The sequence below is a fragment of the Carcharodon carcharias genome, chromosome 8 (assembly GCF_017639515.1).
Source record: "Carcharodon carcharias isolate sCarCar2 chromosome 8, sCarCar2.pri, whole genome shotgun sequence".
Lineage (NCBI taxonomy): Eukaryota > Metazoa > Chordata > Chondrichthyes > Lamniformes > Lamnidae > Carcharodon > Carcharodon carcharias.
The window spans coordinates 102,122,215-102,149,692 of NC_054474.1; the positions used below are offsets into that span (position 1 = coordinate 102,122,215).

The 27,478-nt window shown below is 43.2% G+C and overlaps 1 protein-coding gene across 1 annotated transcript in view; it reads right to left on the minus strand.

Annotated features, from left to right (window-relative positions):
• Positions 1–27,478, minus strand: part of LOC121281476 (ran-binding protein 17-like) — a gene marked incomplete at its 5' end in the record, with an annotated part of 1,080,904 nt that overhangs the window by 288,735 nt on the left and 764,691 nt on the right. The gene's annotated exons all lie outside the window — the stretch shown is intronic.

Genomic DNA, 27,478 nt, shown 5'->3' on the forward strand with positions numbered 1-27,478 from the left:
TCCATTGTGTATGGTGACCAGAGCAATGGCTAAACAAAGTCCATCACCAGAGGTCAAATTAATACCATGAGCAGATGTTTGAGTAACTGAAACTTTCTTTAAGGATGAGGATAGTTCAAAGGAAGTGTTTGTCATGTCTTTGTTAATTGAGGCTCAGAAAGCAGATCCAGAGTTAAACAAGTTAGTTTAGTCAGCTCACATTGATGCTGAGGTGAAGGAGTTCCAGAATGCTATTACATCAAGGGAGTTCTAATGAGGAAGTGGAGACACCCTCACAGACATGCAGATGTGGAATGGCCGGTTGTTCATCAGATAGTGGTATTGCCAAAATATCGTTAGGAGATATTATGAGTAGCACATGAAATTCCTATGGCAGGACATGTAGGAATACGAAAACCCAAGCATCGATAAACAGACATTTTACCTGGCCAAGACTTCATAAGGACGTAGTGCAATTTTGTAAAATATGTCATACATGTCAGGTAGTAGGTAAACCTCAACATGTAATCAAACCAGCACCTTTAATTCCCACACCAGTTTTTGAAGAGCCATTCAGTTGGGTGTTAGTAGATTTTGTAGGGCCATTACCCAAAACAAAAGCAGGACATCAGTATATCCTTATAATCATGGAAATGACAACCCGAATTCCAGAAGCTGTTCCTTTAAGGGCAATTGCAGCTAAGGTGGTAAGGGAAAAGTTAATTCAGTTTTTCACTCTTTATGGCTTACCAGTTGAAATACAACCTGACCAAGGTTTTAACTTCACGTCTAAAATTTTCCAGGACATAATCAACAGTTTGGATATCAAACAACTAAGGTATACCACCTCTCATCCATGGACATAGGGAACTTTAGAGAGATACCATCAGACTCTCAAAACCATGATTAAGACCTATTGTCATGAATGCCCAAAGGATTGGGACAAAGGATTAGATTTCTTACTATTTGCAATCAGAGATTCTCCAAATGAATCTATTGGATTTAATCTATTTGAATTGATCTGTGATCATGAAATAAGAGGTCCATTAGAAGTGATTAAGGAAAAGTTCCTAAAGCAGAAAGATAAATCCTCCACGTTGGATTACATGTCCATGTTTCCAGAAAGACTCACAGGAGCATGCAAAGTAGCACGAGAGCATTTAAAAATTTTGCAAGCAAAAATTAAAGAATGGGCAGACAAACATGCGACAACTAGAATGTTGCAAGCAGGAGATGAAGTATTGGTATTATTGTCTTTGCAGGGTGAACCTCTGAAAGCAAAATTCGATGGCCCATACAAGGTGGTTAGGAGGGTTAGTAAAGTGATTTATCTGAGATACTCCTGAGCATAGGAAGAAGAAACAATTATGTCACATGTTGAAGCAATATCATCGCTGGGAAGATGATAAGAAAGAGCAAGTGTGCCAGGTGATAGGAGTAATGGAGGATGACAGAGACAGTAAGAGTAAGGTAGAAGGAGAAGTAGACAATGTAAGGAGCGAACTTCCTACAACTCGAATAGCCAATATGAAAATACTGGGACAGACAATGTGTTCTCATGTTTAGTGGAAGGGCCACGGGAAGATCTAATGTTACTTAAGAAGGGTAAGGGAATTTGTAGGATGCACCTGGATGTACTACGTTAGCTAAACATGACGAGACTCAGTGTCACTAAAACAACATCCTTATCAGCTGAGCCCAGAGAAACAAGCTCAGGTAGAAACAAAGATCCAATATATGCTGGAAAATCAATTGATTGAACTGAGCCAAAGCAGCTAAATTTCATCAATAGTGTTGGTTCCTAAGCCGGATGGATCAATTAGAATTTGTATAAACTACAGGAAAGTGAATGCAATAATGAGGACAGATTCGTACCTAATTTCTTGATTAGAAGATTGCAACGAAAGGGTTGGCTGTGCCTCATTTCTTTCTAAAATTGATCTATTGAAGGGGTATTGGCAAGTTCCATTATCAAGAGAAAGAAATATTCACCTTTGTTAAACCAAGTGGATTTTATCAATGTTGAGTCATGTCTCTTGGGTTTAAAAACGCCCCAGCTACATTCCAAGGACTTATGTATCAAGTTGTAGCTGAAGTACATAACTATACAGTTTATGTAGACGGTGTCGTAATATATAGTAATATGAACATAATAATATATTTTATAGGGGAGAACATGTAAAGCTGTTAGAGGACCTGTCTAAATGCAGTTGGCTGGCTTTGTTATAAATCTGGCCGGAACCAAATCTGCAAAGGCAAGGGTAACTTACATGGGTCACGGGGTTTTTCAGAGAGAGAGAGCAGGTTATAGAGATATGAGGGGAAAAATCCACTATGCTCTCAGACTCACGGATGCTCCACAGTGCCTTCATTCCAGCTCTGAAACCTGAGCTTCCAGGAAGGCACGGGCATGTGTTGCCAAGAACAGCAAAAGTGAATGCTCTAATAGAATTCCCCATTCCTAAAACTAAATGCGAAGTCATGAGATTTTTGGGAATGTGCAGGTTTTATCAGAAGTTTGTACCTAACTTCAGCACAATAGCTGTACCTCTCACCAATTGGTTAAGAAAACAGACAAAAGTGGTATGGTCAGCAGAATGCCAAGCAGCCTTTGAAAATCTAAAGGCAATCAGTTGGCTTCCCCTGATGTTACCAAACCTTTTAAAATGGCAATTTATGCTAGTGACTTGAGGGTAGGTACAGTCCTATTACACGATAATAAATTAGGAACAGAGAAGCTGGTGGGGTACTTTTCCAAGAAACTAAATCAATATCAAAGCAAGTACTCTATAGTAGAAAAAGAAACTCTAGCATTGTTGTTGTCTCTTCAACACTTTTAAGTTTACGTCTGACACGACAACAAAGAAACTCTAATCTACCCTGACCATAATCCGCTGGCGTTCATTCAAACGTTTAAAACTCGAAATGCAAGACTGTTTAGACAGAATCTATTGTTTCAAACATTCAATGTAAAGATTGTTCACATTGATGATAAAGATAATGTGATTGTGGATGCATTGCCCGGGTGTGAAATACTGAAATAAGTTAAAGGGGTAAGAAATGCTGAAGATTATATAAGATTGTATAAGGGGAGGAAGGATAAATGGAAGTAAGTTTTGTGTTTTGTTGTCCATGTGTCACATAGCTTGTGATGAAACACATTTTTGAAATAGCATTTCATCTCTTTTAAGGTTGGAGGCATGTAAAGAACATATCTTTTTAGTTCTGTTGGGTTATGGGTTAAAATTACAATGGCTGCAGTTTGAAAGACATGTCTACTGGAACAGGGTGAGGGATATATATAATGTTGCTGTCTTGGAATAGAGTGTGCCATGAAAGACAGGATGGTGCTAAGGAGGAGTTCAGTCTAATGGGGAACTGCCTGGCAATAACATTGCAATTGGATGCTGACCAGGTGACCAGGTTTGTGTGAGAGTAGTGCAGCAGGAAGGCTCCTAGCCTAAAAAGAGAAAAGACCTAAAACCTCTGTCTCTTGTGTGTGTAAGATTCCAATAATTCTACAATAATAGCTAGCTGTTTTTCCCCTCATATCTCTATAACCTGCTCTCTCTCTCTGAAAAACCCCTGTCAAAAGGAAAAGGGGAAAATCACAATTAGAGACATTGAAAAGCAAGCGTTCAACCAGTGAACTAAAGACTGAAAGTGCTGGGAAGACCACCTTGAGTCATCAACAAAGAACTGAAAGGAAATTGTAAGATATTGATCAAAATCAACCCGTTGAATCCTGTACTCCGGAATTGGTGCTATTGAACTATTTTCTTCCCACCCTTAAAATCCATGTTTTTGTGTGTCTTGTATATGTGTGGCTAGTGATCTAAGGAGGGGTGAGCTTGCACACGAGCAAGGGAGAGACCTCATCCTGAGTGAGACATAGCCAGAGTGAGTGTGGGTATTGGCAATTTGGTGCACAGCGGGAATTGAACTGAGAGTGGTCGTGCCTTGCTGCAGTGATAGAAGCTACAAAGGAGAGAAATGATTGGTAAATAGTGGGTGAGGTCAGGTAAGTATTTACTACTTTTACCGCTTATAGCTTAAGGTCTTTTTGTGGTTTATAATTTGTATATTCTGTAGTAACAAGGATCAGGAAAGAAGGGCCATAGAGTAATTGATTTAAAAGGTTTAATTTAAAGGGACAAGTCGGCAGGAGAGCTCAAAGCCGTGGTGTGCTCCTCATGCTCCATGTGGGAATCCGGGAACATTTCCAGTGCCCGGGACCAGCATGTGTGCAGGAAGTGTGTCCAGCTGCAGCTCCTGGAAGCTCAGGTTTCAGAGCTGGAACGGCGGCTGGGGACACTGTGGAGAATCCATGAGTCTGAGAGCATAGTGGATAGCACATTCAGAGAGGTGGTCACACTGCAGCTCAAGGGACTTGAGGAAGGAAGGGAATAGGTGACCACCAGGCAGTCCAAGAGAAACAGGCAGGTGGTTCAGGAGTCCCCTGGGGTGCCACTCGCGAATTGGTATTCCATTTTGATGAGGGTGCTGGTTCCTCCAGGGAGTGCGGACAGAGCAAAGCTTCTGGCACCACAAGCAGCCTGTCTGTACAGGAGGGGAGGAATAGGGGAACAACAATAGAAATAGGGGATTCTATTGTCAGGGGGACAGATAGGGCTACTGTGGCTGTCAACGTGACTCCAGGATGGTGTGTTGCCTCCCTGGTGCCAAGGTCCGGGATGTTACTGAAAAGCTGCAGGGCATCCTGAAGGGGGAGGGTGATAAGGCAGAAATTATGGTACATGTTGATACCAATGAGAGGTAGAAAGATGGATGAGGTCTTGCATCAAGAATTCAGGGAGTTAAGCAGTTGACTGAAAAGCAGGACCTCTCGGGTTGTAATCTCTGGATTACTCCCAGTGCCACATGCTAGCGAGCACAGAAATAGAAGAATAGCACAGGTGAATAGATGGCTCAAGAATTAGCGCAGGATGGAAGGTTTTAGATTCCTGGATCACTGGGACCGTTTCTGGGGAAGGTGGGACCTGTATAAGCGGGACAGTCTATGTCTGAACCAGAGTGGGAATAACATCCTTGCGGGCGGGTTTGCTAGTGCTGTTGGGAGGAGTTTAAACTAATTCGGCAGGGGGAGGGGACACAGAATGTTAGCAGAATAGGGACATATCATAATACAGTAAAACAATCAAGTCAGAGGGAGTACAGCTGCATTAAGTTTCAAGGGAGTAAGGCAAGGCTGGATGGCTTCTACTTTAATGCCAGGAGTATTACAGGTAAAACGGATGAGTTAAGGATGAGGATTGACACGGGGAATTGTGATATAGTAACCATCACAGAGACGTGGTTGAGGGAGGGGCAGGATTGGCAGCTCAACATTCTGGGATAGAGAATCTTCAGGTGAAACAGGTGAGGGGGTAAAAGAGGAGGAAGCATTGCATTATTAGTTAGGGAGTCAGTTACTGCAGTAAGGAGAGATGATATCTTGGAGGGGGCATCGAATGAAGCTTTATGGGTAGAGCTTAGGAATAAAAAAGGGGCAGCCACACTGTTAGGTGGTTATTATAGACCCCCAGATAGTCAGCAGGAAATTGAGGAGCAAATATGTGCACAATTCGTGGAGGTGTGTAAAAACAATAATAGGGTAATTATATTAGGTAATTTCAACTTTCCCAACATTAATTGGGATAGACATAGTGTTAAGGGCTTGGAAGGAGTGGATTTCTTGAAATGCGTACAGGAGAACTTTTTAGGTCAATATGTATAGGGTCCAACAAGGGACGGCGCAGTGCTGGGCCTAATTCTGGGAATGAAGCTGGACAGGTGGCTGAGGTGGTGGGCGAGCATTTTACTGATAGCGACTGCAACATGGTGCAATTTAAGCTTGATATGGACAAAGAAATACGCAAGTTGCAAAAAAATGTTTTGGATTGGGGGAGAGCGGATTTTAGTAAAATAAGGCAGGATCTGGCCAAGGTAAACTAGGAACAGCTACTTGTGGGGAAATTTACAGAAGAGCAGTGGTGGGGGGGGGGCATTCAAAATGGAAATGGGGAGGGTACATGCTCAACATGTTCCCTCTAGGGTGGTAGGAAGGAATAACAAGCCCAGAGGACCATGGATGACCAGAGATTTTCAGAATAAGATGAGAAGGTAAAGAGAGGAGAAGCCTCTAGCAGGTACAAGGGGAGCAAATCAGCAGAGGCATTAGTGGAGTACAGAAAGTGCAGGGTGGAGCTAAAGAAAACAATTAGGACAGCAAAGAGGGGATATGAGAAAGCTCTGGCTGGTAAAAGTAGGGAAAATCCCAAGATATTCTATAAGTATATCAACGGGAAGAGGATAACCAGGGAAAGAATAGGGCCCATAAGGGACCAAGGGGGCAATCTATGGGTGGAGCCAGAGGACATCGGTAGTGTGTTGAACGAATACTTCACATCCGTCTTCACCCAAGAGAATGAGGATGAAGGTATCGAACTCGGGGAGAGAGACTACGAGGTTCTTAAGCAAATTGATATAGAGAGTGACACGTATTGGAGGTGTTGGCAGGCTTAAAGGTGGACAAATCTCCAAGTCCAGATGATTTGTGTCCCAGACTGCTGAGGGAGGCAAGGGAGGAGATCGCAGGGCTCTGATCCAAATTTTTAATTCCTCTCTGGCCATGGGGGAAGGTGCCAGAGGACTGGAGAACAGCTAATGTGGTTCCGCTATTTAAGAAGGGCTGTAGAGATAAACCAGGGAACTACAGACCAGTGAGCCTCATGTCAATGGTAGGGAAACTATTGGAGAAAATTCTGAAGGAGAGTATCTATCTCCACTTGGAGAGGCAAGGTTTGATCAGGGATAGTCAGCATGGCTCTGTCAGAGGGAGGTCATGCCTAACAAGTTTGATTGAATTTTTTGAGGAGGTAACCAGGTGTATAGATGAGGGTCGTGCAGTTGATGTAGTTTACATGGATTTCAGCAAAGCCTTCAACAAGGTCCCACATGGGAGACTTATAAAGAAGGCAAATGCACATGGGATACAGGGTAATTTGATAAGGTGGATTCAAAATTGGCTTAGTTGTAGGAGACAGAAGGTGATGTCAGAAGGCTGCTTTCCTGACTGGAAGCCCAAGTCCAGTGGCGTACCACAGGGATCTGTGCTGGGTCCCCTATTATTCGTTATTTATATGAACAACATAGATGACTATGTGGGGGGTAGGATTAGCAAGTTTGTGGATGACACAAAGATTGGCCAGGTGGTTAACAGTGAGGTTGAGTGTCTTGGGCTACAGGAAGATATAGACGGGATGGTCAAATGGGCAGATAAGTGGCAGATGGAATTTAACCCTGAAAAGTGTGAGGTGATACACTTTGGAAGGAGTAATTTGACAAGGAAGTATTCAATGAACAGCAAGACACTAGGAAGTTCTGAGGAACAAAGGGACCTTGTGTCCATAGATCTCTGAAAGTGGAGGGGCATGTTAGTGGGGTGGTGAAAAAGGCATATGGCACACTTGCTTTTATCAATCGAGGCATAGATTAAAGAAGTAGGGAGGTTATGTTGGAGTTGTATAGAACTTTGGTGAGGCCATAGCTAGAGTACTGTGTGCAGTTCTGGTCGTCACATTATAGGAAGGATGTGATTGCATTGGAGGGGATGCAGAGGAGATTCACCAGGACGTTGCCTGGAATGTAACACTTAAATTATGAAGAGAGGTTGGATAGACTTGGGTTGTTTTCGTTGGATCAGAGAAGACTGAGGGGCGACCTGATCGAGGTGTACAAGATTATGAGGGACATGGATAGGGTGGATAGGGGAGCAGCTGTTCCCCTTAGTTGAAGGGTCAGTCACGAGGGGACACAAGGTTAAGGTGAGGTGCAGGAGGTTTAGGGGGGATATGAGGAAAAACATTACAACCCAGAGTCTGGAATGCACTGCCTGGGAGGGTGGTGGAGGTGGGTTGCCTCACATCATTTAAAAAGTACCTAGATGAGTATTTGGCACATCATAACATTCAAGGCTATGGGCCAAGTGCTGGTAAATGGGATTAGGTAGATTGGTCAGGTGTTTCTCACATGTCGGTGCAGACTCGATGGGTCCAAGGGCTTCTTCTGCGCTGTGTGATTCTGTGTAGAGTTTGGGTTATAGAGTTAGAACTTAGCAGTTCATATTTCTTTCTTTTGCTACTGGTTAAAGACAATTTGCTCAATAAACAGTTATTTACTTATTAAGCTTGCAAACCTGGTGCTCATATTCTGTTAACCTAAGTTAAACAATTAGGTGGTTTGATCAAACGTTTCACATATGTCGTGGCTCGGGGAGCAGTGGGGCTTGATATTGCAGCGCACTATCCCCAGTGAGTCATAACACTCTGTGGTTAATTATCCCTACAGACTTAGCATTGGGCCTCCAATTTCACCACTGCTATAGTCACTCTGACTGCTGCATGCAGCTGCAATGAAAGAAAGATAAAACCTATATTGACACAGCACCTTTCACATATCCCAAATCACTTTACAGCCAATAAAGTACTTTTGAGTTGAAGTCACCTGTATAATGTTGGCAACGTTATCAAATGGCAGAGCAGGCTCGAGGGGCCAAACAGCCTATTCCTGCTCCTAATATGTACATTTGTATGTCATCCTGGAAGGATGGGACGGTCTAGGCTAGATGGCCTTTGTCATCGATAATTATCTTGCGAACAGAGGGTGGAATTATGCCTGGAGTTCTATTTATTTTGTTGTGAATGGAAGTTTACTTTGAGTGGGCTTTGTGGGGAGCAATTGCCAGGGCACGGTTATATAATGGGCTCATAGTGATTCAGTAATCTGTTTTACATACAAACTAACTAGGAGGAGTAGGCCACTCGGCTGCTTGAGCCTGCTCCGTCATTCATTAAGATCATGGCTGGTCTAATTTTAACCTTGACCTCACACTTCTGCCTACCCTCGATAACCTTTCACTCCTTGCTTATCAAGAATCTATCTACTTCTGTCTTGAAGATATTCAAAGGCTCTTCCTCAGCCACCTTTTGACGAAGAGAATTCCAAAGTCTCACAACCCTCAGAGAAAATATTTTTCCACAGCTCTCTCTTGAACGGGCGACACCTTATTTTTAAATAGTGGCCCCTAGTTGTAGATTCTCCCACAAGAGGAAACATCGTTTCCACATCCACCCTGTCAAGGATCTAATATGATTAAATCAAGTCACCTCTGACTCTTCAAAACTCCAGTGGATACAAGCCTAGCCTGTCCAGCCTTTCCTCATCAGACAACCCACCCATCCCATGTAATAATCTAGGAAACCTTCTCTGAACTGCTACCAACGCAATTACATCTTTCTTTAAATAAGGAGATCAATACTGTACACAATACTCCAGTTGTGCTTTCACCAATGCCCTGTACAACTGAAGCAAAACCCCCTTATTCTCGTATTCAATTCCCTTTACAATAAATCATAACATTCTATTACCTTTGCTAATTACTTGCTCCAGCTGCATACTAACCTGTTATGATTCATGGACTAGGTCACCCAGATCACTCTGCATTTATGAGCTCTGAAATCTCTCATCACTTAGTTAGTATGCTTCCTTTTTATTTGTCCTGCCAAAATGGACAACCTCACATTTTCCAACATTATACTCCAATTGCTATGTCTTTGCCCACTCACCTATCTATATCCTTTTGTAAAACAAAAACAGAATGACCTGGAAAAACTCAGCAGGTCTGGTAGCATCGGCAGAGAAGAAAAGAGTTGACGTTTCGAGTCCTCATGACCCTTCGACAAAACTCTGCTGATGCTGCCAGACCTGCTGAGTTTTTCCAGGTAATTCTGTTTTTGTTTTGGATTTCCAGCATCCGCAGTTTTTTTGTTTTTATATCCTTTTGTAGCCTACTTAAGTCCGTTACACAACTTACTTTCCCGCCTCTTTGTGTCATCAGCAATTTAGCAACCATACCATTTGTTCTTTCATCCAAATTATTTATATAAATTTTAAAGAGTTGAGGCCTCAGCACTGATCTGTGGCACACCACTCATCACATCCTGCCAACCAGAAAATGACCCATTAATACCTACTCTCTGTTTACTGTTAGATAGCCAATCTTCTCTCCATGCCAATATGTTACTCCCTACACCATGAGCTTTTATTTTCCGCAATAACCTTTGATGAGGCACCTTATCAAATGCCTTTCTGAAAATCTAAGCACAGCACATCCAACGGATCCTATTTATCCACAGCATCTGTTACTTCTTCAAAGAATAATTTGGAAAAACATGGGGCAGAATTTTCTGCCTGTTGGGCGGGCGAGCCTGACCCAATCTGTGGTGGACAGGGAGCCGATCCCCACCAGAGAAGAGGGCCCCGCCGCCATTTTACGTGGGCAGGCTAATTAAGGCCTGCCCAACATGTCGTCTGCCGGGAAGTGCTATGCACTTCCTGTGCGGGCAGGGCAGGGTGGGATTTCCCCAAATGCGAGAGTGCGCTCTTTCGCACATGTGCACAAAAGAGTGCACATCTCCCTGAGGCTAAGTGCTGTCTCAGGAAGATTGCTGAAAGTTTTTCAAACTTTAAAAATAGAAAAATAAAAAAATCATTACCATGTCCCCCTCATGTGACAATGTCACACAAGATGGGACACATTAATAAATTTCACTCAAACTTTAATAAACTTTTTTAAACCCTACATGAAACCTCATCCCGCCAGTGGATGAGGTTTCATGTCTTTTCAGAAGCCCACCGGGGTCCTGGCCTGCCCGCCAGCCTTAAAGTTGGACGGGCAGGTCCTTTAATTGTTTTAATTATCCTGTCAATGACCTCAATTGACCATTGACAGGTCGGCGGGCGGACAGCTGATCTCACTGTGCTCCCACCATCCTGAAGACTTAAATGGGGTGGGATGACATCGGCCTGCGTCGGCGAGTGGGCCCCGCCCCCTGCAAACCGACGGAAAAATTCAGCCCATGATTTCCCTTTCACAAAGCCATGTTAACTCTGCCTGATTACCTTGCATTTATCTAAATGCCCTGTTATAACATCTTTAATAATATCTTCCAACATTTTCCCTATGACAGATGTTAGGCTAACTGGCCTGCAGTTTCCTGCTTTCTGTCTCCCTCCCTTTTTGAACACATGAGCTGCAATTAATATTTTCTAATTGAATGGAGCCTTCCCCAAATCTAGTGAATTTTGGAAAATTAAAACCAATGCATCAAATATCTCACTAGCCACTTCCTTTAAGACCCGAGGATGAAATCCATCAGGGCCCAGGGACTTTTCAACTTGTAGTTCCAACGATTTTCTAAGGCCTGAAATTCAAGCTTGGTGTGTGTGCCAAGTCAGCAGGAGCATAAATGGATGTGGCTGTGGAATCCACTCCCGGCCACGGTCGCGTTGCAAACACGATTTCATGCTGGATGGCCAATTAAGGTCCACCCAGCGTGAAACACACCCTCTCAATGGTTGGGAAGGGCTAGGCGGGGGTGGGAGCCTGTCGGGTGCCGAGTCCAATGGCGACCCGGCGGGCGCTTTAAAACCAGCAGAGACACTTCCCTGAAGGTTCCCGGGGAGAATCTTTGGAGTCCATCCAGGAGACTGGAAAAATGGTCTTACCAGCAGCTGGAAACGTCAGTTGATCTTCTCTGGATAACAATTCCAGTAACATACCAAAACTCATCTGTATCCTTGGTGAATCCCAAAGATGAAGAATTTTCTTAGTGTGGCTCTCTCTCTGCTGCCATACCTCTTGCTGGAAGTGTGGCAGAAATTCTATTTCTTCTCTTGGAATAATTTCTCCTTATTTTCTTTAATTGCCATACGCTACATTTTACCACCAAAACATTACAAATCACTTTTGTACAGGCTTGCTTCTATTTGTTAGAACAGAAATTTGAATAATTTCTCAGTTAACTTATTGTAGTAAGTTAAACTCTGGCGAAATTAAAGCTATGGCCTAATCTTTCAGCCATTGATTAATGAAGCAAAACTAACTAAAATGCCTTTACTCTCAAGATATTTTCTTCATGAAGTTTAAGGATGAATAAAATGTTGAGTTTGGTTCCATCTGTTTATGTTAGGCATGGACGCTTCTGTTCTGCCATGTTTTGTTAATCTGTTTACTGGTGTGACTATTAACACCATATATTGTTGTGTTCATTTGAAGTGAGCGCCAACATTATATACATTTTTCTTTTGTCTTAATGGCCCGAGTATGCTTCAGTTATTTTGTAGGTCCAGGGCCTGCCAATAAGTCATGCTGGATGTGAGTGGATCGAAACTTTATTGCACAGGCACTGAGTGGACTTTGGGTTTAAAGGAAAGGGTAATTTCAGACATCCGGGATGGAGGCGGCAGCCCTGGGATGAGGAGGAAGATCATCTTTGGCAGCCTACCTGAAGGACTGCTGGATCAAGGTGTCCCTTGTGTCCTTGCCTCAATGAAGGATCCAGAGGTCTGCCTTCATGTCTTCATTGGGCTCCTCTTTTGACTCACCACTGGATTCATCTGTGGCCTGTGGAACTGCCTCAAGATCCTCTTGCTCCAGTGGGTCCCCCCCTTGCCAAAGCCAGATCGTGGAGAGTGCAGCATGCAACCACTATAAGTGATGCCCGCTCTGGAGGGAATTATAGTGCTTCTCCTGAATGGTCCAGGCATCAGAAGTGCATCTTCAGAAGACCTATGATCCTTTCTATCACCGCCCTTGGGGAGGCATGACTCCTATTATAACCCTGCTCTGCCTCTGTTCTTGGGTGGCAGAGAGGCGTCATAAGCCACCTTTTCAATGGACTGCCCTTGTCACCCAGCAGCCATCCATCCAATCGGGCTGGAACAGTTGAACAGCCTTGGCACCTGTGAGTGTCTAAGGATGCAAGCGTCATGGGAGCTGCCAGGGTACCTTGCACAGACTTGCAGAATCTGCGACTTGTGGTCACAAACTATCTGGACATTCATCAAGTGGAAGACCTTCCTGTTGATAAAGGCACCCGGCTGACCCACTGGAACCTTGATGGCTGTATGTGTGCTGTAGATTGTACCCTGGAATCGGGGGAACCCAGCAATCGCTGTAAACCCTCTGGCTCACTCAGCCTGGCTGAACTCATCCATATGGAAATGAATAAATGTCATTACCGGCTGAACAGAGTATTAGTCACCAGCTTGACGCAACTGTGGACAGCTGACTGGGACATTCCACAAAGATCCCACACTGACCCCTGGAAAGAGCTGGAAGCAGAGAAGTTGAGGGCCACTGTGACCTTCAGAGCCACTGGCATGGGATATCCACCCACACAGTTGGAGGTGACCTCAGGCCCAATCATCTGACAAATGGAAGTCACAGTCTCCCTGGAGAGGTGGAGCCTCCTTCAGCATTGCAACATGTTGAGGTAGCTGCATCGCTGCCTGTAAACCCTGGCAACAGGATAGTGCATCTTCTGCGGACTCTTCCACCTTGGACTACCTGCTGGCCCCATGCCCTTTGTGCCTGTTCCTCCCCTCCCACAGGTCGCTCCCTTGGCAGCTCCATAGGGACACCTGGCCTTCTCTCCCTTTTGCCCCTTTCTTCCTCCTCAGAGGAGGTACCACCAGTGGAGTAGACAATCCCCTTTGCCAGGGCAACAGAAGACTGTCTGGTGCCTGGAAGGGTCCAACCGGTGAAAACACTCCAGAGCCACCAAGGAATCTTGAAATGAAGCCTACAAATGCTAAGACTGAAGTGGGGGAGGCAATGGCGTAGTAGTATTGCCACTGGACCTGTAATCCAGAGACCCAAGGTAATCCTCTGGGGTCCTGGGTTCGAATCCCACCATGGCAGATGGTGGAATTTGAATTCAATAACAAAATCTGGAATTAAAAGTTTAATGATCACCATGAAACCATTGTCAATTGTCATAAAAACCCATCTGGTTCACTTATGTCCTTTAGGCCTCCTAGGATTTCCTTTAGCAAATCTGATGTCTTTACCTGGTCTGACATGTGACTCCAGACCCACAGCAATCTTAAATACCCTCTGAACAAGGGCAATAAATGTAAACAAATTTAAAAAAAGAACAGAGATGAAGCTGTCAAGTTCAAATAAGCAAGCAGCAGCAAACTATCTCCTTAACTCCTCACTACACACAATAGCAGACCCGTTTTATATTGCCCCTGGATGAGGTATCGGTAATTCAACGGTAATTCAGCTCATGCAATGAAATCACGCAGGCAAAGTAAAATCAACTACAATTGGCTTTTTGATGGCCTTAATTGGCACTTTAATTGTTGGCGGTGCGGCTCCGACACTCGCGCAGGCCCGCTGACCTGAAGATTGCTCACGTGTGGGATGACTCACCCAGAGTAATCTCGCACAATTTCACGTCCATTCGGCTTGGGCATGCGCCCAGCTGCGAGATGTAAAATTCTGGCCTAAGTACTACAGCCTTGGTGATTGTAATTTTCTTGAGCTCCTCCCTCCCTTCCAATTCCTGACTTACAGCTATTTCTGGGAAGTTATTTGTATCCTCTATAGTGACGACCAATGCAAAATACCTGTTCAATTCATCTCCCATCTCCTTATTTTCCATTATTAACTCCCCAGGCTCACTTGCTATAGGATCAATGCTCACTTTTTTAATTCTTTTCCTTTTAAATTTCCATAGAGACTCTTACTATGTCTTTATATTTCTAGCTAGCTTTCTCTTGTACACTAATTTTGAATTAATCCTTATTAATGTTTTAGTCATTCTTTGCTGTTTTTTATATTTTGTCTAATCTTCTGACCTGCCAGCCAGCTTAGCGCAATTATATAATTTTTCTTTAAGTTTGATACTATGTTTAAACATTTTAACTGATGGCGGGTCCTCCCCTTGGAATTTTTCTTTTTCGCTGGAATATATCTATTCTGTGTATTCTGAAATATCCCCTCAAGTGTCTGTCACTGCATCTCTATTAACCTATCCCTTAACCTAACTTGCCAGATCACGTTTGTTGGCTTTGCTTTCATGCCCTCATATCTGCACTTATTTCAGTAAAAAGTACTAATCATAGGTCCACTCTTTTCGCCTTCAAACCGAATGTAAAATTCAATCATATTATGCTACCCAGCAGCATCCTCACTATGGAGGTCATTAATTAATCCTATCTCATTGCCCAAGATCTGGTCAAGAATACCCTGCTCCCTGGTTGGCTCCAGAATGTGCTGGTCTAAGAAATGATCCTGAAAATATTCTATGAATTTGTCATCTAGGCTACTTTTGTCCACCCGATTATTCCAGTCTATATGTAGATTAAAATCCCCCATGATAATCGCCGTACCTTTCTGACAAGCTCCCACTATTTCTTCTTTGGTACCCCATCTACTCTGTGATTACTGTAAGGGGTCCTGTACACCACTCCCACAACTGACTTCTTGCCTTTATCGTTCTTCATCTCTACCCAAACCGCTTCTATATCCTGGTTTCCTGAACTTAGGTTATACATCTCTATTGTGCTAATGTTGTCTTTAGTTAACAAAACCACCCCTCCACCCTTTCTTAACTTTCGATCCTTCCTAAAACGCACATAGCCTTCAATATTCAGGTCACAATCTATGCCATCCTGCAGCCATGTCTCTGAAATGGCTATTAGATTGTACTTATTAATCTCTATTTGCACTATCATTTCATCTGTTTTGTTTCACATGCTATATGCATTCAGATACAGAGACTTAAATTTTATCCTTTTATTATTTTTTTAACCTCTAGCCTTATCTGTTGACTTACTCTTAGACATGTACTCTCTGTCCCTTCCTCTCACGGTCTATAATTTTGCATATTAATACCTTGCTCTCTTCCCTTGTTTCTATTCTTTGTTATACCACATCTGCCTACATTTGATCCCTTGTCCCCACTATTTAGTTTCTAGCCCTCTCTACTTCTCTAGTTATGTGGTTCACAAGAACACTGGTAGAAACATGGTTCAGGTGCAGACCATCCCAATGGTACAGCCCCTGCTTTCCCCAGTGCTGGTGCTAGTGCCCAACAAACCAGAATCTACTTCTCCCACACCAATCTTTAAGCCAATATTCATCTCTCTAATTTTATATACCCTATGCCAATTTGCATGTGGCTAAGGTAATAATCCAGAGATTATAACAGTTGAGGTTCTGCTTTTTAATTTAGTGCCTAGCTCCTCATATCAATGCAGAACCTCATTCCTAGTTCTACCTATGTTGTAGGTATCTACATGAACCACGAAAATTGGATCCTTCCACTCCCACTTCAATTGCCTCCCCAGCCCTGAGCAGATGTTCCGAAACCTGGCACCATGCAGGCAACGCAGCTGTCTGGGCTCTCGCTTTTTGCTGCAGAGGACAGTGTTAATCCTCCTCACTATATTGTCCCCTACTGCCACTACATTCCTTTATGCTACCCCCACTTGAATGGCTTCCTGTACCACGGTGCCATGGCTAGTTTGCTTATCCACCTTCCAACCCCCACTCTCATCCAAACAAGCTGAGTGAACCTCAAACCTATTGGACAATTGCAGAGGCTCATATTCCTGCACTCTGCCCTCCTTACCAGCCTCACTTGCAGTCATACCTTTCTGTCCCTGATCACTGACCAAATCAGAAGACGCTATCCTAAGTGGTGTGACTATCTCCTGGTACAAAGCACTCAGGTAACATTTCCCCTCCCTGATGTGTCACAGCGTGTGCAGCTCAGTCTCCAGCTCAATGAATCTGAGCCAAAGCTCCTCCAGCCGCAAACATTTACTGCAGACGTGTTTGCCCCGGATCACACTGGCGTCCTAGAGGCTGGAAGAAATTAAAAAAAGTCTACTTACACAGTACTTTCCAGTTACTGCCAATTACAGATAAGGCTAGATTTCAAAAGAATAAGATGAATACTTTAAACTCCCCCGCTCACCAAACTCTCAGGTATAAACTCAGTTCCTCAGCTACATTTGTTTACACAGCACGACTCTCAAGAGTCTTTGCCATTGACTTCAATCTTGTCCTTTGTCTATTTACCTATTATCTCACACTATCTAGGTGCTTTTTATGAGATTTTTAAGGTATTGAAATTTTGTGATAAAGTTATGTTGGACAGAAGATATTGAAAATATACTTTAGTGAGAAGCAGCAATCAGCAGAGTATTTAGACTTGCTGATTATAAAACATACATTTGTGAAATATTCAGTTTTTGTTCACTGGCCTCTTAAAAGTATGTCGCACAAAGAAACCTGAGGGCTCCAACTCTTCTCACTGACAATGAAGACCTAAGTTGTTCAATTATGCTCAGGATCTTTCTCCCCTGTGAGATTACTGATAAAATAGAATCCACTTACATTCCTTGAATGAAATAATTATACTGAATAATATCATGTACCCAGGCAGAAGAAAGTCTTCTACTTCTGCAGAATGGAAAAGAGCTTGGGCAGCTTATCTTGGTTACAAGTATTGAATTTTTCCCCAAATATGAATTTACTGTCATGTGCCCATATGGTGCAATGTGCAGAACATACTAATGGGGGCTGAGGCATCACCGTTCACACAATGTTATAAATAACTAACTGGATACTTTCCTGTCAAATTAACAATATGCAAAATGCTGTTCAAGTAAAATTTGTACTGGTTTGTTTAATAGTCACAGTAGGATCACCTGGGGGTGCACACAAACTAACATTGCATTATATTTTTGCTTCTCTTAATAGTAATGACCCATGCTGTGTATATATTGGACGATATTTGTAACCAGGCGTCAATCGGCATTCTTATTTTACTAGGACCTTTCTGTGATTGTTTGGCGAATTATTTGGTGAATCTTCAAAGGGGAAAAATATCATGCATAATTGAGGGGGAGGACTAAAGTGGTGGGGAGGGGAATAAGGGGCCCAGGAACACGAGAAAACCAGGGGCCATGATTTCTCTTCCTGGCCCTGGGCCCTCCATCAGCCAGAAAGGATGGTGTTGAGAAAAGAAGTGAGGCCAAAAAGCCAGTGTGTTTTAACTGCCACACGGCAGGACACCTCTGTGCTAAATGCTGGAAGTTATAGGAAAAACCTGTTGGATTTGTTGGGCACATAAATCCCGTGAAAAAAATGGGTCAGACAAAGAACATAGCAGACCAGGCCATGGCTCTAACTGTGGCAGAAAATCCTTGTATACACACTACTGTAAGTGTAAATATTTCTGAATGTTACAAGGATTTTGTATCAAAAGGAAGAGTGGCCACATTTCACTAGAGCAAGGTGAGTAAGCCTATAGTGATACTGAAGGATAGAGGGACCAGTCAAATGCTACTGCTGGGAAAAGGCATGACCTTTCCACCAGAGAATGCAGTAAGTACCAAGGTGTTGGTAAAGGGTATTTAAGGGGGTTAAATTCCCATCCCCTTATACCTGGTGCACCTAGAATGCAACCTTATGTCACAACCGGTGACCATGGGAGTCATCACCAATTTGCCTGTGGATGGGGTTGAACTGCTCCTTGGCAATGACCTGGCGGGATCAGCGTGATAGCATCCCCAATAGTCTCAGAGCAGCCAACCGAGGTCAGGGAGACAGAACAGCTGCAAGAGAATGTGCCAGGTATTTTCCCTGACTGTGTCTTAACCCGTTCTATGGCCAGGCAAACTCCAGCAGAGGAGGCTGAAGTGGCACTGCAGACAGGTGACCGACTATCTGGTTACCTGAGATCTTTCTCGGGAGTCCAAAGGACCCAAAGGAGGTAATAAGCGGGTCTTCCTGGTTGCGGCTCTGCAAGCCGCCCCGTTGTTAAAGAAGTTAGCTCAGGCTGCACAGGCTGAAGCTGAGACAGAGGCAATCCCTGAATACTACTACAAGGCTCCTTAAACAGCATCTTCCAAACCCACGAACACTACCATTTAGAAGGACAAGGGCAGCAGATAGATGGGAATGCCGCCAACTGGAAGTACCCCTCCACGTCACTCACCATCCTGACTTGGAAATATATCGTGGTTCCTTCACTGTCGCTGGGTCAAAATCCTGGAACTCCCTTCCTAATAGCACTGTGGATGTACCTGCACCACATGGACTGCAGCGGTTCAAGAAGGGCAGCTCACCATCACCTTCTCAAGGGCAAGTAGGTATGGGCAATAAATGCTGGCTCAGCCAGAGAAGCCCAAATCCCGTTAATGAAAAAAAAAGTTAAAAATGAGGTGCTGATGAGGAAGTGGAGACCTCCTCACAAACCTGCAAACGAGGTGTGGACAATGATCCACCGGGTAATGGTGCCACTAAAGTACCATGGGGAAATATCACAGCTAGCACTCGAAATTCCGATGGCTGTGCATGTTGGCTTACACAAAATGCAAGCCCACATCAGCCAGCAGATTTACTGACCACATCTCCACAAGGATGTAGTAAGGCTTTGCAGAACCTGCCACATTCACCTGCCAGGTTGTGGGAAAACCCTAACCTGCAATAAAACCAGCACCTATGATTCCCATGCCGGTTTCTGAGGAACCATTCAGCAAGGTGTGTACTGTGTGGGGCCTGTCATGATAATAGCTGATTGTGGTCATGGACTCCAGTATTAGATACTATACGGTACTCTGTACAATACACGGGATCACCTGGGTTGAAGGTCAAATAGTATATGTTGGAGCCTGTCTTGATAGAGTTCAGATACTGCAGCTTTGTGTTCATGTTAGGAAAATGTGTTATCAATAGTTCGCTCAGCTACAATGTCGACGGTCTGTGTGCATCATTAAAAAAGGAAACAAGACATGGGGCTGAAATTTCCCCCTGTTGGGGGAGTTGTGCGGGGGCGGGCGGGAGCGAGCGTGAACCCAATCGGCGCCCCCGATTGTGTGTGCGCCGCCATTTTATGTGGGTGGGCCAATTAAGGCCCGCCCGGAAGTGCTGAGCGCTCCCTGTGCGGATGGTTGGGGGGGGGGGATTTCCCTGAGTCTGGGCCTGCGCTCTTTCTCGCATGCATGCAAAAGAACACAGAAATCTCCCTGAAGCACAGAGGTGCCTCAGGGAGATTTGTTTATGGTTCAAACATTTAAATAAAGAATTGAAAATATTTTAAGACATGTCCCCTCATGTGATAGTGTCAAATGAGCTGGGACATGTCAAGGGAATTAATTAAAAAATTTATTTAATTTATAAACACTTCATGAAACCTCATCCCACTTGTAGATGAGGTTCCATGAAAAATGCGAAAGCAACCTGGGCTCTTTGCCTGCCCGGCAACCTCAAGGTTGGATGGGCAGCTCATTTTAATTGATTTAATTAGTTTTAAACAGGCCTTAATTGGCCTTTGAAAGTTTGGCGGGCGCCAGCCGACTTGGCTGCATGCCTGCCGAACTAAAAATCTAAATGATGACGGGAAATCCGCCTGACGTCACCGGGTGTCATTTTACACATTGGTGAGCATGCCCCGTTCCCACTCGCTGATCGGAAAATTCTCCCCATGGTGTCAGAAGTAAACTAGTTGCAAGAATGGAGGTTCTGAAACCACCGACAGAACTCAATTTGGAGGGCAATCTTGCCAAAATCTGGAGATGGTTCCAGCGATTTGAGCTGCACTTCACAGTGACAGGCAGTGATAAAAAAGGCCCTCAGGTACAGTCTTCCATCTTTCTTCACATAGCAGGGGAAGAAACCCTAGAAGTCTTAAATGCATTCACATTTGAAAGTGATAAGAAACACAATAACTTGAAAGAAATAATGAAAAAATTTGAAGCCTACTGTAGCCCTAAGAAAAACATCATGTATGAAAGATACTGAATTTTTATGTGCACACAAGGCAGTGACAACATTAGTCAGTACATAACTGGGCTGAGAAAACAAGCTAAATCATGTGAATTTGGACAGATTGAAGAATCACCCATCCAAGATAGAACAATTGACAGGATCACAAATGATTCTCTGAGAGAACAGCTTTTTATAGAAGTTGATCTCAAGCTGGCAAAAGCAATAAATATCTGCAGAGCGGTAGAGGCAACAAAATGCCAGATTAAACAGATGACAGAAGATGATAAGTCACACATGGTCAAACAGTTAGATGCAGTTAAACAGAAACAGCTCCGGGAAAGAACAAATAGACAGTCTGAAGGTAAAAAGAACAAAACTGCTTTTAAAATATTTAAATGCAGCCAGTGCAGAACATAGCATTTATGATGTAGTTGTCCAGCCTAAGGAAAGCAATGTAAGAACTGTGATAAGCTAAATCACGCCACTAAGATGTGTAAATTGAAGGAAGTGCGCACGATTGCAGATGATGACAGACACTGAAACTGACCTTTTTGTTGATGCAGAACAACAAATTCCAAAGAAGACGAATGGAAGGCTGATTAAAAAATTGCCAACATGATAGTGAATTTCAAGCTTGACACAGGTGTACATGCAAATGTCATTCCCATAAGCCTGAATTGTAAAATAAGCAAAGAAAACCAGCTAACTAAAACAAAAATGAAGCTGTCTACATATACAGGTGAAAACATTGCAGTAGAAGGCAAGTGCACACTTAAAGCAAACTACAAAAAACAGTCTCAAGCACTTCCATTCACAGTGGTGAAAACTGATGCAAAAACCCATTCTTGGAATTAAAACTTGTGAAAATCTGAAGCTAATCAGGAGAATAATGACTGTCACCACTGATGACGTCCTGAGCAAGTATAAAGATGTGTTCCAGGGAATAAGCTGTCTAAAAGGAGAACACACCATTAAGACTGATGAAGCTGTGACACCCAAAATACACCCGCCCAGGAAATGCTGAGAGACCAACTGAAAGCAGAGTTGAACAGAACAGAGAAACTTCACATCATCAAGAAAACTGAAAAACTGACAAAGCAGGTTGATCCAACTGTAACTGTAGAAAAATCAGATGGGAATCTGAGAGTCTGTCTGGATCCCAGGGACCTAAACCAGGCAGTACAAAGAGAGCATTACCAGCTGCCTGCAGTAGAAGAGATCACGTGTAAGCTATCTGATGCTAAATACCAAGATAAAAGGTTCTGAAGAAGAGTCATACGGACTCGAAACATTGACTCTGTCTTTCTCTCCACGGATGCTGTCAGACCTGCTGAGTTTTTCCAGCAATTTTTGTTTTTGATGCTAAATACTATTCATCTTGGATGTGAGTTCAGGCTTCTGGCAGGTCAAGCTAAATGAATGCAACTCCTATCTCTGTACCTTCAACACACCATACGGGCATTACAGCTTTTACACTTACCTTTTGGTATTAATTCAGCTCTGAGGGTGTTCCACAGAACAGTGAAGCAGCTGTTTGAAGGGTTAGAGGGCACAGAAAACTATATCGATGACTTGCTGGTCTGGGGAGCCTCATGAGAAGAACACTACCACACACTGAGGCAGGTGCTGGCCAGAGCTAGAGAAAGGAACCTCAAGTTGAAAAAGGAAAAGTGCAAAATAGGTTTTCATGAAATCAAGTACTTGGGACATGTCCAAACAAATGAGGGGCTGCAGCCAGACCAGAGTAAAATAAAGCAGTTGTGAACATCCACCTCCTGAATTTAAGAAAGACTTGGAGAGGTTTTTGGGAATGGTGATCTATCTTGCAAAATTCATTCCGAGCATGTCAGACCTGACAAGACCTTTCAAGAAAAGGGAAATGTCATGATAATAGGCAATTGTGGTTGTGGGTTCCAGTATTTTTAAAATTCATTCATGGATGTGGGCATCGCTGGCTAGGCCCTTCCCGATTTGCCCTTGCTCAGAGGGCATTTAAGAGTCAAACACATTGCTGTGGGTCTGGAGTCACATGTAGGCCAGACCAGGTAAGGACAACAGATTTCCTTCCCTTAAGGGCATTAGAGAACGAAATGGATTTTTACAATTGACAATGGTTTCATGGTCATTGTTAGACTTTTAATTCCAGATTATATATATATATCTGTACAGGGACATCTGATCTGGGGATTGAAGGTCAGATAGCATATGTTGCAGCCTGTCTTGATAGAGTTTATGTGTTCATGTTAGGAAAATGTGTTATCAATAAAGTTAGCTAGGCTACAATGTCGAAGGTCTGTGTGCATCATTAAAAAAAGAAACTAGACAAGGTCCCTGCTCAAAACCAAAGGGGGCTACTAGTATATCCTTACTATCGTGAATATGCATACCCACTTCCCAGAGGCCATTCCCTAGAACCATAACTGCCAAAATAGTGCTGGGGGAATTAACACAATTCTTTACCCAGAATGGACTGCCTACCGAGATCCAATCAGATCAGGGCTCAGATTTCATGTCCCAAATATTCCAGGAAGTCATAGGTAACCTGGGCATGACTCAGCTGAAGTCCTCAACGTATCACCCATAGTCACATGGGATGTTATGTACCACCAGACCCTAAAAACAGTAATCAGGGCATACTGCCTGGAATACCCCCATGGCTGGGTTAAAAGACTAGGTTTTCTTCTGTTTGCTACCAGGGACTCACCCAATGAGTCCTCCAGTTTAACTCTATTTGAATTGGTTTATGAACACCAAGTGAGAGGTCCTCTGAAACTAAACAAGGAGAGGTTTTTAGAACAGAAGGAGAAGTCTCCATGTTTGACTATGTAACCGTGTTCCATGAGTGCCTCATGAGAGGCTGTGATTTGGCTTGAGAACATGGAAAAATTTCACAAACAGCTATTAAAAAACAGGCAGACAAACATGCCAGGGCCCGAACCTTTCAATGAGGAGACTACATGCTAGTGCTCCTACGAATACTGGGTGAACCCCTAAAAGCTAGGTGCAGTGGCCCATACAGAGTAGCAAAGAGGCTTGGGGAGGTAAATTACCCAACTGACAGCCCAGCCAGCAGGAAAGAGCAAAGGCTGTGTCATGTCAACATGACAAAATCATATCGCAGACAAGAAGGGGACAAGCAGGTGATGGTCTGTCCAATAACAACAGAGCCACAGTATGAGAGGACAGGGAGGATGAATTGGAGGGAAATATGGGTGAGCTCACATCGAACCCTTACTGTCCACTTAGCAAACAGAGAAATCCTAGTGAATTTGGACACCATATTCACCCATTTAAATGCAGAACAGCAAGGAGGCCAGACAAGGCTGCTCATTGCATTTAAAAGCATCTGTTGAGACAAGCCAGGCTGCACCATACTAGCTCTACATGATGTGGATGTGGGAAAGGCCCCTCCCATACGGTAACATCCCTGTCATTCAGGTCCAGAAAAACTGGCCCAGGTTTGGGAGGAGATTAACCACATGCAGGAGCACCAACTAATACCCACCGATTCCCATTGACTCCAGTTTTGCTCGGGTTCCTTGATGCCACATTTGGTCAAATGCTGCCTTGGTGTTAAGAGCAGTCACTGTCATCTCACCTCACCTCCTGAGTTCAGCTTTTTCATCTATGTCTGAATCAAGGCTGTAGTAAGATCAGGAGCTGAATGGCTCTAGTAAAACTCATGCTGAGCATGAGTGAGCAGTGTTGCTGAGTAATTGCCATTTGATAGCACTGTCGACAACACCTTCCATCACTTTGCTGATGATCGAGAGTAGGCTGAAGGGTGGTAATTGGTCAGGTTGAATTTTCCTGCTTTTTGTGGACAGGGCATACCTGGGCAATTTTCCACATTATTAGGTAGATGCCAGTGTTCTAGCTGTACTGGAACAGCTTGGCCAGGGCTGTGGCTAGCTCTGCAGCACAAGTCTTCGGTACTGTTGCCAGAAGGTTGTCAGGGCCAACACCCTTTGCAATATCCAATGCCTGACATAATCAAGTGAGATTTGAGAGTTGGATGCAAAGTAATACAGTATAGTATAGCTTACAGAATTGTTAACCACAGAATGGGTTTTATACAGGCGCTGAGAGCAGTGCTTCTTGCATTTTATTCATATTTGTTAGCATTTTGCAAAAATAAATAACCTTCATAAACATTATAAAGTAGAAACTATAGTAATACACCACAGAGTATTTTCTTATTAAGTTCATTTAACAGGCGATCTCATCACTCTTTAAGAAGACTGTGTTATTCTCAAAAGCCTTGTAAAACTGCACTGTATGAAATTAAAATGAATAATAAGGAGGAAGTGTAGAAGGCATTTTTTCAAAAGTTGCCTCTCTAAAGAAAATGGCAACCTTGCAAAATCTGTTGTCTACTCTGAAAGTGCCTTGAAAAGCCACTTGAGGCAATAATGCAGTATTTGTACAATTAAGACAAATTACCATTAATTTATTAAGCTCTGCCCTTTGCACTTTCACGAGTTTAACTGATCATGCTGTTTTTTCAGAGACCTCAGTATAAATGCCATGGTATTCCTTAACGACATGGATTTTTAGGTGGTTATTAGTAAAGCCTAAGTGTTCAGTTATCCCAGCTCACACTCCCACCAGAAAACCTGCACACCTAGATTGTTCAACAAAATTGATGCTGAAATTGAAAGGTTAGTTTGTGCTATGTGCCCTGCATGAGCTCCGATCACGCAAACATTATTATTAGAGTTTTTCTGCACACTCCCAGTACGTTTCCATTCTTGGAATTATGGTTTCCAAATCTTGCCACACCAAATGAAACATGAAATATTTGCTGTGGAGTTACTGCTTCTTCCCCAGTAACAATTCAAAGCTTTTGGATTTATTTAAAAATATTTGTGTAGATTCTGTTCTCAAATGTAACATAAAACCCCAATTAGTTGAGGAAAGCTGTTTCCACTGGGGCCCTTAGATAATATCTGAATCTTTGAAGGCGAACCATTTACCCTATTTTTAATTAATTATAATTTAAGAGAGTTTGTGGAATCATGGTGGATAGTGTATATCAAGCATTGAGTCAATTTAAGCACCTAAGTCTTATTCAGAAGGGCATGCTTCACCAATAATTATTAATTACTCCCGTTATATTCTGTCCCAAGCATTTAACGGCTCAATAATGAACTAATTTTTAATATTTTAATTTACAATTAGTCATTACCCTTTCACGCACCCAGTTTGCCTGCCGTTACATGTTTCATATGTCTCGGAGTCACTGCTAAGATATTTATTGATAGTGCCTCTATGCATTTTAAGGGCAGAAGCTGGTTCTAATTGCAGTTATGAACTTAAATTTTAGATGCAACCATGGTTATATGCTGCCCAGTGTGCAACTAGCTCATAGGCCCTGGTTTTAGATACAGAGTAAAGCTCCCACCACACTGTCCCATCAATCACTTGCAGGGCAGGTACAGCACAGGTTAGATGCAGAGTAAGGCTCCGTCTCCATTGTTCCAGCAATATGTTTTAGCTCCAATCTTAGAAGAACAATGTCTACTGTACCAACTTTCCATTTGCCACACTAGCTGTCCATTGACCAACCACAACAAAGACACTCCTCCCCTTTACTTAAAGGAGTACTGATCAAAATATATCAACTTTCAAAACTTTTACTTGTTAACCTGCCCATCCTGTGAAGCCAATAAGACTCTGAGTGCTGGCTGAATGTACTCACACACACACTCACTCTGATAACTTGCATTAGTGACATGAAATAGAACCATAGAACACTACAGCACAGAAAACAGGCCATTCGACTCCTCTAGTCTATGCCGAAATATTATTCCGCTAGTCCCATTGACCTGCACCTAGTCCATAACCCTCCAGACCTCTCCCATCCATGTATCTATCTAATTTATTTTTAAAACTTAAGAGTGAGCCTGCATTTACCACTTCAGATGGTAGCTCGTTCCACACTCTCACCACTCTCTGAGTGAAGAAATTCCCCCTAATGTTCCCCCTAAACCTTTCCCCTTTCACCCTAAAGCTATGTCCTCTCGTGTTTATTTCTCCTAATCTAAGTGGAAACAGCCTACTCGCATTTACTCTGTCTATACCCCTCATAATTTTGTAAACTTCTATCATATCTCCCCTCATTCTTCTACGCTCCAAGGAATAAAGTCCTAACCTGTTTAATCTTTCCCTGTAACTCAACTCCTTAAGACCCGGCAACATCCTAGTAAATCTTCTCTGCACTCTCTCAATATTGTTGATATCCTTCCTGTAGTTAGGCGACCAGAACTGCACACAATATTCCAAAGTTGGCCTCACCAATGTCTTATACAACTTCACCATAACATCCCAACTCCTATACTCAATACTTTGATTTATGAAGGCCAGTATGCCAAAAGCTTTCTTTACAACCTTGTCTACCTGTGACGCCACTTTCAGGGAACTATGTATCTGAACTCCAAGATCCCTTTGTTCCTCCGCTCTCCTCAGTGCCCTACCATTTACTCTGTATGTCCTACCTTGGTTTGACCTTCCAAAATGTAACACCTCACACTTTTCCACATTAAGTTCCATCTGCCATTTCCTGGCCCATTTTTCCAGTTGGTCCAGATCTCTCTGCAAGCTTTGAAAGCCTTCCCTGCTGTCCACAACGCCTCCAATCTTAGTGTCATCAGCAAACTTGCTGATCCAATTCACCACATTATCATCCAAATCATTGATATAGACAAAAAACAACAATGGTCCCAGCACAGATCCCTGAGGCACACCACTAGTCACAGACTTCCAGTCTGAGAAGCAATCATCCACTACCACTCTCTGTCTTCTCCCACACAGCCAATTTCGAATCCAGTTTACAACCTCTCCATGGATACCAAGTGTCTGAAC